This window comes from Peromyscus leucopus, chromosome X, assembly GCF_004664715.2.
Source record: "Peromyscus leucopus breed LL Stock chromosome X, UCI_PerLeu_2.1, whole genome shotgun sequence".
NCBI lineage: Eukaryota > Metazoa > Chordata > Mammalia > Rodentia > Cricetidae > Peromyscus > Peromyscus leucopus.
In genome coordinates, this window is record NC_051083.1 from 118,176,098 (window position 1) to 118,189,368 (window position 13,271).

Genomic DNA, 13,271 nt, shown 5'->3' on the forward strand with positions numbered 1-13,271 from the left:
CCGTGTGCACAAGCTTCTCTCTTGGGCTTAGCCCAGCTCCACCTGACACCTTCTACTACCCTTAGTGAACATCCTATGACCTGACTGTATCATCTCCAGTATTCTGAGTTCTTTTTTTTTTTTTTTTTGAGACAGGGTTTCTCTGTGTAGCTTTGCGCCTTTCCTGGATCTCGATCTGTAGACCAGGCTGGCCTCGAACTCACAGAGATCCACCCTGCCTCTGCCTCCCAAGTGCTGGGATTAAAGGCGGCGCCACCACTGCCCAGTTTTGCAAAGGCTTCTTAAGGCCTCTCTCCACAAGGACTCTGAGCAAGTCACAGGGTACAAGACCTTAGATGTTCTCCACAACTTCCTCAATCTTGCATCTTTCATGCCTTCAAACCCAGCAGCATGCAGACAGTGCTTCCATTGCTGAGTTCTACTGCAGGCTTGCCGTGTAACCCAGCTTGTGGGTGCTGGCTCTGAGACCACACCACACTTTCCCAGTGTCCCAGTGCAGCCCTGGAGGCTTCTTTGTGGGGATGCTGAGGTCTGTGATCATTACAGCTGCTTATTCATCCCTAGCGTGGTGAGCACACACACCACATTGGCCAAATTATCACACATAGCCCTTGTTCTTTCCAGGCATGGAAGCACGTATCTTTAAACACAGCACTCAGGAGGCAGAGGCAGGGAGGGCTCTGAGTTCGAGGCCAGCCTGCTCTACAGAGTGAGTTCCAGGACAGCCAGGGACATATAGAGAGATACTGCCTAAGCCTCTCCCCATTCCTCTCTCTCTCTCTCTCTCTCTCTCTCTCTCTCTCTCTCTCTCTCTCTCCTCTCTGACACACACACACACACACACACACACACACAGAGAGAGAGAGAGAGAGAGAGAGAGAGAGAGAGAGAGAAGCCTCTGTCCTTGACAGAGTCTTTGTTTCTCTCCAAAACTCCAGGAGCTCGGGCTCTGCAGTCTGCATATCTGTCCGGATTTCTGTCTTCAAAGCTCTCACAAGAAAATGTTACACAGTCCGGGTTATCGCAGCCAGGGCCCCACTTCCTTGCTTCAAATTTCTGTCCTACTTTGCCTCTGTTGCTGTGATAAAAAAAAAAAATGCCTCACAGACAGTAACTGAAGGAGGGCATGGTGGCATATGCCTTTCAGTCTAGCACCCAGGAAGCAAAGGCCAGCCTGGTCTATGTTGTGACTTTCAGGCCAGCCAGGACTACATGGTGAGATTCTGTCTCCAAATGAAATGAAAAAGCAACAAAGAGAAAAGCAGGTTTGTTGTAGCTTACAATTCTCGGTTGCAGTCCATCCTAGCAGAGAAGTCTCTGTGGTGGGAAAGTTGAAGCAATCTGATCACATCATATCCACAAGTCAAAAGCAAAGAAGAATAAATGCATAACTGTTCATGAGCCTGCACTCAGCTCAATTTCTCCACTCTCATACAGTTCAGGATCCCCTGCTCAGGGATGGTGCTGCCCACAGTGGGCTGGTTCTTCCCACACCGATTAATTCAAACAACTTCCCCCCCACTCCACATGCCTGTAATTCTACTCAATGTAGAAAATCCTTCATTGAGACTCTCTTCCTGGGTGATTCTCAGTTGCCTCAAGTTGAGAAAACAGACAAACAGAAGTACAGACTTAGAAACAAACTTTCATTTTCCATCTCAATGTTTGAGGCTGTGGATGTTGCTCATTGGTAGAGCATGGCCTAGCATGTTTGAAGTCATGGTTTCTCCCATGGTACTCCTACCACCCAGCATACACTGAGTCAAGGACTGGCCAGACTTGGTGGCACATGCCTGTAATCCCAGTATTTGGAGACTGAGGCAGGAGAAGCACTCTGAGTTTACGATCCGCCCAGGCTTCAACAATAACACCACCAAAAAGAGGCAAGGAATTTATGGAGTATTTGGGGGAAAGACTTCTCACAAAGGGGAAATTGGAAAAGGAAGGGTTTTGTAGGCCACTGAAAAGAAATTCCTCTGCAATCACTTCTTAATCGCACAGTTTGCCTTAAAGATCTGTTTCTATATTTTAATCATGTGTGTTCATATGTGAGCACAAAAGGGAGCCCTGGATCCCTTGGAGCTGCAGTTACGTACGATAGCCTGTGAGGCACTCAGTGTGGCTTCTGGGACCTGAACTCAGGACCTCTGCTCTCTAATTGCTGATTCATCCCTCTAGCCTTTCACCTTAGGTCTTGAGACAGGGCTTGTGACTGGACCCAGAATGAGTCACTTTGGTTAACGTGTCTGGCCAGCAAGCTCCCTGTAGCTATGTGTGTCTCTTTGTTACCTGTTGCTTTGGTTACACACGTAGGGCACCATGCTTGTTTTGAATCGGGGGTTGGAAACTGGAACACTCGAGTCCTTACGCTTGCTTGCACAGGAAGGATTTTATCCATTGAGCCATCCCCCTGGGCCCTCTTCTTCACTTTGTATCTTGAAATAATGTATAGATTTACAAGAAGTTGCCCTTTTCCCAGTCTCCCTCAACAAATATACTGCACACAATAGTATATACTAGAAAGGATATATACTAGAACATTTGACATAGGTGCAATGTGTGTCCACTTCTATCCTATCTTATTACATGTGTGGACTTGTGGACCTACCAACGCAATCCAACTATTGAGCTACTCCCTCACCACAAAGATCTCCCTCCTGCACCCCTTCCTACTGTAGTCTCCCTGACCCTCCTCCACTAGCCCAACCTCTGCTATTACTTTATTCTCCATTCTATACTTTAAAGTACAATTTCCGAGTGTGGTAATACAGACCTATAACCCCAGCACTCGGGCTGAGACTGGAGTGTAATCCATTCAGGGCCAGCATGGACAGGCTGCACAGTGATATCCTGTTTCAAAAACCAACAGCCCCCAAAGGTGATTTACTCAAGAAAATAGATCAACATCTCTAGTTTGAACAGAATCTCAGGCATGTACCCAACCCTTCTGCAATGTCCATGCTGAATGTACAGCCAGCTGTAAACCACACACCAATTACAACTGTCCTGTCAAGAGGGGAAATGCTCTGGAGAGAGACACTTACACCTCTAGCTATCAGAACTGAGATTTCACTCTGGGGGCAAGTTCAGTATGAGACTCAGGTGCTCACAGGAAGGGACTTCGCACAGTTCTGACAGCTTAGCAGACCACCTTGGAAGACAGACTGAAGAGAGCCACCTGAGACACTGAGTCAGTGTTGACGAGGACCACACCTCGACTGGGACAGCCTAATCATCCATATGCCTTGCCTGTGGTTGAACATAATCTCATGTCAAAAGGGGGGAGATTTTTCCACCCCTTTTGTTCCTTTTCCAGTGTGGCCATACTGAATAAGTCTTGCCCTGCTTTTCACTATCACTCCCACCTTGGATTGGTATGTTGGGGAGGGGTGGTCAAGGCTAGTGTTCGGGGGTTAGCAGTGCCTAGACTTTCAACCTAAACGCTCCACTGTCATTCTAGAGCTATTGACTTTACCGTTAATGTTTAGAGCAAGGACAGTCCTCCTGTCTATCCATTCTGCGATTAGCAAACCCTTATGTTTAGTTAGCTTAACTTTGGAGATGACCTCTTGCACTCTCACGTCCCCATCACGTAGTGTCCTCTTGTAGCTGGAGTTTAGAGGGGACAAAAGCCTGGGCAGTCCCCCCACCAGAAAAAATCGAGATCCAGCCAACCAGCCACAGTATGAAAACCACAGAGAGAAGAAGTGGCCAAAAGAAAGACAGGCTGTTCATCAGGGCGGATTGCAAAGAGGGCTAGGCAAAGGGGTCTTGTGCTTCCCGAGTCCATGTTTGGGGGGGAAAGCATGGGTTTTCAGTTGGAGGAGGAAATGAAGTGGGACAGGAGGCATGTGGAAATGAGCTGAAGCCTGGTTGATCCTTGTCTTAGGTCTGGGTCTCCAAGGTGCGCAAACTCGTATTGCAGTCTTGGCTTGAGGGCAGCTATCTGGTCCTTATATGACGATTGCTTCTGCTCCAGTAACTATGTGATCTCGTCATCGGAATTGCCCCTAACTGGGAAAGGGCCTGTTCTATCAGCTTTTCTTCTTCCTGGAATCCAAGATGGCTGGAGGTTCAGGAGAATGCTTTATCACTGTGTCTTCGGCCTGAGTAAAGGGGATAAACACAAAATGAAGCAGAGATGTCAGCCTTTTATGCTGTATTTGGTTCCTTTGACTCTCTCTGAGGAATGAATTGTTTGTTTGAAACTGAATTTCATGTAGGCCAGTTTGGCCTGGAACTTACTATGTAGCCAAGGATGACCTTGAACTGTTGATCCTCCTGTCTCTACTTCCTAAGTGCTGGAGTGATGTGGGATCCACTAAGGTGGGTTTCGGAGTGGGTGGTTTTCAGCACAAGCAATCTTTGAGTGTCTGTTATGTCAAACAAGCATCACCTTTTTCTATTCCTTCTACCTAGTGGAAAGGTTTGAGTCTCAGGAAGCCTGGGAGGCTCACAGGAAATCCCAGAATTCTTTTAACAACAGGTCAAATAATCTGGCCTCCAGCAACTGAAGTTTCCAGAATGACTGACTGTGATACCTGGGATGACTTGAATTCCAAGGTGGACTGTGAGCATGTCATCTATCTGATAGGTATCTACAAGGCTCATTCTCTGAGATAATCTAAATGGAACAGCACCTCAAAAGGACTTGTGTGAGTGGAGCATCTCTCCAAGACACTCTAGCCCATTGAAATGACGTCAGGAAAGGACTCCAAGTCATGCAACGGCTGGAAGAAGAAGGTCAAAGGGAAGTCCTGGCTGTTCCATGGTTGGGATTAATGTGTATCCACTACCTTCTCTCTTGGGTTGTATTAAAAAAAAAAACCATCTTTATACTTGGTCCTAATTCACCTTTCTCATCGCAAAGAACTCCAAGGTCTCCTTACCTTACCAGTAGTACATACACAAAGCCAGGCTCAGAACCTGTAAGATGTGGTGTCCTGGGCTGGAGAGATGGCTCAGTGGTTAAGAGGACCCGCTGCTCTTCCAGAGGACCTGGGTTAGATATTAGCACCCACATGGAGGCTCACAGCTGTCTGTACCTCCAGTTCCAGTGGATCTGACTCTGTCTTCTGGCATTTGCTGCTGCTGCATACATGTGCACAGACAGGCACACTTGCAGGGAAAGTGGCCATACACATAATAACTTTAAACATCAAACACAGCAAAGCATGTGGCACCCTTTAGAAGAAATGGCTTCAGACTAGTGGCTCCCTCCACAGCCAGGGCCAGAGACAGAGGGGCTACTATCTACCTCCGAAGCGCCTTCCAGTCCTGGCCAGCCGGCCCAGTTCCCTGCTTCCTTGGGAAGAACTCCATTGCCTCCCAGAACTATCGTCACTTCCCACGTTCTCAGCTGCTTTGGTTTCTTGGGGGGATCCCTCTGAGTGGCTCGTCCTGTGAGGTCTCCAGTTTCTAGGGAGTGGGAAAGCAGGGCTATCCTGGCTAGCACGTTGGCGTCGGCTCTGTCCCTTACTTGCTGTGAGGCCCTACTGTGAAGAGCAAGGAATCGGAACACTCCTAGCCTCAGTTTCCTTACCTACAAAGTATGGACAGACAACAACAGCCCTTCTGCCTTCTCGAAGACAACCGTTGAGGTCGAAGGGGAACCGCGACATCAGTGTAAAGGTTTGGGAGAGAAAAATCAGTGATCAAGGCATTATTAAAATACAATGTTGCCAGTGCTCTCTTTTTCAAAGATTTATTTTATTTTTAAGTGTGTGTGTGTGTGTGTGTGTGTGTGTGTGTGTGTGTGTGTGTGTGTCTGAATGTGCTCACACCAAGGGTATCCAAAAAGGCCCAAAAAGGTATTGGATTCCATGGAGCTGGAATGATATGCAATTGTGAACTTGAACTGCCCATTGTGGGAGCTGGGAGACAATCAGGTCCTGTACCAAGAACAGTAAGTGCTCGTTTTTTTCCCTCCATCCTTGGCTTCTTAGATTTTTAATTCATTTTTTTTTTTTTTGAGACAAAGTCTCATTGTGTGGCCCTGACTGGCCTGGAACTCGCTCTGTAAACCAGGCTGGATTTGAACTCACAGAGATCCACCTGCCTCTGCCTCCAGATTGCTGGGATTAAAGGCATTAGTCACCACACCCAGCCTGAACTTTTTATTTATTTTTAAGTTTTCACTTACTTTTTTTTTTTTTTTTTTTTTGGTTTTTCGAGACAGGGTTTCTCTGTTGTAGCTTTGCACCTTTCCTGGAACTCACTTGGTAGCCCAGGCTGGCCTCGAACTCACAGAGATCCGCCTGGCTCTGCCTCCCGAGTGCTGGGATTAAAGGCATGTGCCACCACTGCCCGGCTAATCACTTACTTATTTTTATGTGTGTGTTGTTTTGTCCGCATATCTGTGGACCACGTGCATGCCTGGTGCCTGCAAAGGCCTGAAGAAGATATCAGATCCCCTGGAACTGGAGTTATAGAAGGTTGTGAGCCACCATATGGTTGCTGGGAACTGAACCCAACTTGGCCTAACTGCTGAGTCATCTCCCCAGCATTAAGAAAACACTGCTAAAGTAACTCTTGCAGGCACCTCTGACCTGAGGGCCATGGGCCACATGCATTCCAGGATAGCTTTAAATGAGGTCCAACACAATTTAGATAGTACCGTCTTATCATAAAGAGCTGACACTATTTTGTTTTGTTTGTCTCTGAGACAAAGTCTCATTCTAGCCTAAGTCCACCCGGAATTCACTATGTAAGCAAGACTACGAACTAACAAAGCTCTTCCGTTTAAGCCTCCCAAGCGCTTCTGGGAATATCGGCTTGCATCACAACTCTTGAAAAGGCTTCCATGTTTCACCTTAAGGGGTTCTTTGTGTAGATTTGGTTTGTTTCTTTGGTGTCCTTTTTCTCTTATGTTGAATTTTAGCACTGTTCATTATATTTTTAGGTACAAGGAAAAGGCCATGGGATATTAATAAATCAATTAAAATGTGGCATCAAATCAACCTAATAGCCATTTAAATGGCAAAAAAAAAAAAAAAAGATACATGAAGAGTTTGGCTCAGCAAGTAAAGGTGCTTGCTGCCAAGCCTAACAACCAAATTTCCATGCCCAGGCCCCACATGGTGGGAGGAGAGAACCGATTCCTGCAAGTTGGCCTCTGACCTCTATGCACATACAGAATAAATACAATTTACAAATGGAATTTGATCCCGGGCTGGGGATATAGTGGGTAGAATTCACACAGGACTGGGTTTCATCTCCAGCAATGCATAAACTATATGTGGTGCCTCACGCCTGTAATCTCAGCACCAGGGAAGCCGAGGCAGGAGGGTAAGGAGTTCCAGATCATCCTTAATATAGAGCAGCAAGTTAAAGGCCGGCTTAGACCACATGCGACCTTATCTCAAAAGAAAAATAGGACAACAACAGAATGTTATCTCCTTAGTAAGAGATACCTAACAAGGCATGATGGTACACACTTGTAATCCCGTTGCTGAAGAGACAGGGGGATATCTACCTAGTGCACTACCTAGTGAGACGCCGATGTCTCAAACAAAGTAGGATTGTGGTTTCCCAACCATAAATTATGTTCAGATTATTTGATTGTAAAATTCAGTCAGAAATCCATTGGTGGCCTATCACCAATCTAATTCAATTTTCAGAGTTCATCACCCAGCTGTGTGTGCGTGTGTGCGTACGTGAGTACGTGCGTGAGTGCGTGCCTGTGTGTGTGTGTGTGCATGCATGCTTGCAAGGCTGACTGCCTGTACTAGATCCCTGGGGCTTTGAGCTGAGATCATCATCAGACTCCTGCTACAGGCTAATTAATCATCACATCAGCTCATTGCAAAACCAAGTGGCCATGCTGATCCACTAATGCAGGCCTCCCAAATCATTAGGCATCGAAAGAGAAGGAAACAGCCTAATCTCCTTCTAGGATTAGCGGATAGAAGTTCCTGAGATGTAATGAGTTCCTGGTAACCTGGAAGTATACTCCTGACTCCGTACTTTTTCTACCTTTTCCAGTCATATTAAAAAAAAAAAAAAAAAAAAAAAAAAACTACCCAGAAATACAAAGGCCCATTGTATTGGCCAGCCAGATCCAAGCCTTTCAAATATCCGTCTCCCTGTACACAATTTTCAACTGGTTGGAAACAGCTGTCAGTCAGCCATCTACCCTTCCTGCCTGTATGATACCAAACTGGTCTGACAGCCTTCGAAATGCATTTACCAATTATTTGGGTCTATAGCAAATCTTCGTTTTCTTCTGCAAGAACTTGTAGTTTGCAGTCTGATGCATGTTTGGTCAACAGGAACTGGTAAGAGGGAATAACTTTGACAACTGCTCCGTTTTTTTTTTCCCTGACCACTGAAATATTTAGCTGTCTGCAAGATACCATAATAAGTGGCTGACAGTGAAAAGGATTTTCAGTGGAGCACGGGATTGCTAGCAGAGTAGCAGATGCCTTGGTTTTCTGCTGTTGTGTCTGAGAGGATTGCCTGTTGCAGGAATACATAGCGTTTGGTTTCTTTTTTTTTTTTTTTTTTCTTTTTTACAGAGTTGCCATCGAATCGAACTCTTTAACTAGTAGAGACATGCTATAAATCATACACGGGGAAGGTAGACAGATCTAAATTTGTTAGCTGCGGGATCTTGGAAAAGTCAAACACTATGGCTCAATACTGGGCATCTCATCTGTAACTGGGCACATATCTGCACTGTAGAATTGCTGCAAGATTGTTTTTGGAAGGCTGTGCGGTGTCTACACTGTGACAGGCAGACGGTGCTTCTCAACTTTTAACACAACTCTTTAGCTTGGGGATCTGGTGAGATTCTGACCCTGGATGAGCTGCTTTAGGGTGAAGCTCAAGGTCTCTATTGCTAAGTTCCTAGGTGATGTATGTGTTGCTGGTACCACACTTGGACTAGCAAGAGTCTTCTTGTTCCCTCCCTCCCTCCCTCCCTCCCCTCCCTCCCTCCCTCCCTCCCTTCCTCCTTCCTCCTTTTCTTCCTTCCTTGCTTTGAGATAGGATATCTTATAGTCTAGGCTGGCCCTGAACTTGGTATATAGGAGGATGACCTTGGTCTCCCACCTTCAGCCACTACTTCCCAGGTGCTAGGATATATATGCATGTACAAGTACTCCAAGCCCTAGGAAGGGGCTTGTTATCATTTGGAAGAGCTTATCATAGTTAGTGCTTAATAATAGTTACTACAAAATAGTTACCACAAAATACTTCAAGCATTCATTTTATTTTTCCAGGCGGTGTCTCTCTGTGTATTCTAGGCTAACTAGGAACTTACTATATATGTTAGGTTCACCTTAAATTTGCTTTAATCCTCCTGTCTTTGACTCTCTCTTAAAAAATATTTTATGGGTATAATTATTTTGCATGCATATATGTCTGCCTGTGCACCACATGCAGTACCCACAGCGGCCAGAAGAGGGCGGTAGATTCCCTGAAAGTGAAGTTACAGATGAATTGTTGGCCACCCTCTGGGTGCTGAGAATTGAACTCGGTTCTCTGAAGAGCAGCCAGTGCTGTGAATGGCTAGACCATCTCTCCAGCCCCCTGTTGCCTTTGCCTCTCACCTCCTGGGATGGTAGGTGCAAGCAACAGCTCAAGGCTAAATCACTCATTTTAAAAGTACCAAGAAGAGAAATCAGAGCATCACTTGAGGAGTTCAAGATTGGCTTGGATAGCATAGTGAGAATTCCCATCTCAAAAAAAAAAAAAAAAAAGAAAAAGAAAAAAAAAGAAAAAATCCAATACACATCGTGTTGTTTGGTCTGAGCTCGCTAGCCTCAAACTGACTATAGCCAAGGATGTTCCTAAACTCCCAAATTCTTCGTCTTCTTGCTTCTACCCACCAAATACTGATTGTTCACATGTGTGTGGCTGTGTCTGGCTCCAAAAAGAAATTATTTCAAATTTTGTTTCAATGTCCAAGAAAATTAATTCCTAACTTTGACTCCCAAGACTTACAATTGTACACAAGTAATTTACTGTGGAGTTTCATTTGTGCGCACGTGTGTGTGTGTGTGTGTGTGTGTGTGTGTGTGTGTGTGTGTGTGTATACCTGTGTGTGCATGCCAATTTTGCCACCTACCTTCCATGTCAGAATTTATCAGTTTTCTCAACTTTGGCACAATTTACAATTTGTTGATTCAAGACAGAATTATATTGTTTTTCTCTCCCTCGATGGACTAAAATCGGCCCACCTCCCCAAGAAATCATTTCTTTTTACTTTACTGAAACAAGTTTGTCTGCTGTCTGTGTTGACTGCAGCCTGAATTACCGCCACCTAGTGTGTTCATGAAGTCAGTGATTCACAAAGCAATTACCCAGCTAATTAGAAAATGAATTTAGTGAGCTGGACATTCCCCACAACCACCTCCCCTTCTCCGTCAGAATTCAGAGTAGGTGTCTCTTCAATGTGTTGAAAATCTTTGGACTAACCAAGTGATCAGTCAAAAACTAAATGAACAGAATGAAGGAAAGAGCCAGAGTTAGTGATCTTGGGTCTAGCCAGCCTCGAGGACAGTGTGTGGTTCATTCCTCCTTTCTCTGGGACTGACTTCAATTGCCTTTGATGTAGTAATGCCTGAAGCTGGGTCCACTTTCGGTACCCTGGTTCGTACTTAGTCCTGGTGACTAATGTTCTGCTCTGGCATGTTGTTTATCACTTCCAGATTATAGGTGTAGCAAATATTTTCTCAACGCAATAATCCTAACTTGACATTCTGCAGCTAGAATAATGCAGCGAGGCTCTGGTGGATCCCTCCATTTTGAATCTTTTATCACGGGCGAGCAGTCACAGCATCTCCAACTTCCTTCAGTTCTAAATTGCTCTTTCTAGGCATGCTCTCTCTAAATGTCAGAGTAATCTTCAATCTTTTTCATAATAGCACTTTCTAAATCCCAGCGTCTGCTTCCATGTGTGTGCACAGGCTACCGTAGCTATCTCCTGAGAAGCTGTCAGAGCCCTCCTGCTTAATCGCTTGCCGAAATGGAAATATCTAGAACTTCTTCCCAGAATTCCTCTAGAAACCCCAACTTTATATACTGTCCTCACACAGTTCCTCTTGAGGTGAACTGGGATGATAGGATGATGCTGGCCTAACAATATTGAGGTGGCAGACACACCTTCTGTGACAGATAATTACAACCGTCGCCCTGTCTTTTGTTGCAAGTTTCCTGTTTGGTAGCTGCTCTCAGGATGAATCATACTTGTTTCCCCAGAGACAGCTTTGCCTCCTCCTGCCTGCACTTTGGAATACATATGGCAGCCCCTTGTCTAGCTGGGTCCTCTCTTCACGAGTCCACGTTCATTCCTTTAAGTCACTGAGAGTGAAGTTTCTTTCAGAGTGGACTGGAGCTAACGGCTCACGCACCAGTCTCAAGTATCTCCCCAGACGTTGTTGCAGACCACTCTTGCCTTGTGCTCAGCCTTGCCCCTTCTGTGAACTTGTCTCTGTATAGTAACCAAATTTACCAAAACAGGGCTGGATTCACTCCCAGTTCTTTGAACACTCACAATTCTTAGGTTTTATATAAATGAATACTTTTTATATTTTATTTATTTATTTATTTTGGTTTTTCGAGACAGGGTTTCCCTGTGTAGTTTTGGAGCCTGTCCTGGATCTCGCTCTGTAGACCAGGCTGGCCTCGAACTCACAGAGATCCACCTGGCTCTGCCTCCCGAGTGCTGGGATTAAAGGTGTGTACCACCACTGCCCGGTGTATATTTTATTCTTCAAGTATATTTTTACTTTGTGTAGGATTGCTTTGTCTGCTTGTCTGTCCGTGCACAAGAATGTACTACACACAGGGGCCAGAAGAGGGCATTGGATTCCCTGGCACTAGAGCTACAGATGGCTTCCAGCTGCCATGTAGGAAACCAAACTTGTGGCCCCTGAAAAAGCAGCAGTGACCTTAACTCCTGAGCCATCTGAGCCATTTCTCAGGGCCTGAAAGCATATTTAAATTACTGAAAGCAGTCATCTGGGTAGGATGGATGTCTTCACTGTGCACTTCGTAATAATTTTAATGTGTTTACTTGTTTATTTTGGACACAGGGTCTCACTATGTAGCCCAGGCTATCCTTGAACTTCTGATTCTCTGGACTCAGACTTGCAATTGCTGGGTTCATACACATATAACACATTTAGGCTTTGGAACACGACTGTTAAGTTGTATACAAAGTTAAAAATGAATTGAACCAGGTATAGGGTACAGGTCTATAACCCTAGCACTGGGAATGTAGGGGGCAGGAAGATCAGTTTTGGTCATCTTCAGTTACATAACCAGTTCAAGGCCAGCCTGAACTACACAAAAAGAGGCAAAGAGCTAGAAATAGAAAAAGAAGTGGGGTAAAAAAAAAAAAAAAATGAATGATTAAAAAAACATAGCTGGGTACAGTACCTGTAATCCCAGCATTTGGGAGACTGGGGCAGGAGGATGGCTGTGAGTCAGGGGCTGGAATCTGATTCAGCACGATCTAGAGTGAGGGCATGTCTCAAAAACAAGCAAATCAAACAAAGAACCATAAGCGGCTGGAAAGATGGCTCAGGCCTTAAGAGCAGTGCTGCTTAAGCTTCCAGCGTTCACACCGAGAGCCTCACAAATCCCTCTAACTCCAGCTCCAGAGGATCCGACTCCCTCTTCTGGCCTCTAATGGTATCCGTACTCATTCAGTTCTCTCTCTCTTTCACCTGCATGCGTGTGTGCGCGCGCGTGTGTAACTCCAGTTCCAGGGAAAGTGACATACTCTTCTGGCTTGTGTGAGTATCAAGCATATTTGTGTGCATATACATACACGAAACGGATACATAGAAAACTGACACACTCTTATTGGCCAAATACTTATTTTCATGAGGTGACTTGTAAAGATTTTGTTAAGCTTAGGATTTTTAATAACAGTTCACAAAACAGTACCAGGCAATGTGAAGAGAACTACTAATCTTCGCCAGCCTCAGCAGTTAGCTTTGTTTCTTTTGCTTAGAAAACTGATTGTAATCTATGCATAATTTTCACCCAAATTCTCTATTTTTCCTTGACTTAAACAGAATGAGATATAATTTTAAAAAAGAAGGAAAAAAACTGACACACATAAAAGAAAACAAAAATTCTTTTAAAAGATAGACAACTGTCTTGGGATGTCTAGAAACTCAAGATGTTTCTATCATTTATTTCAGTATGTTTTTCTTCTTTTGTGTGTGATACTGGTAATTGAACCTTATACCGTCTAAGCAAGAATAGCTCTACTGCTAAGTTACAGCCCCAGCTAGTCCCCTGCTATGATTTTCCAC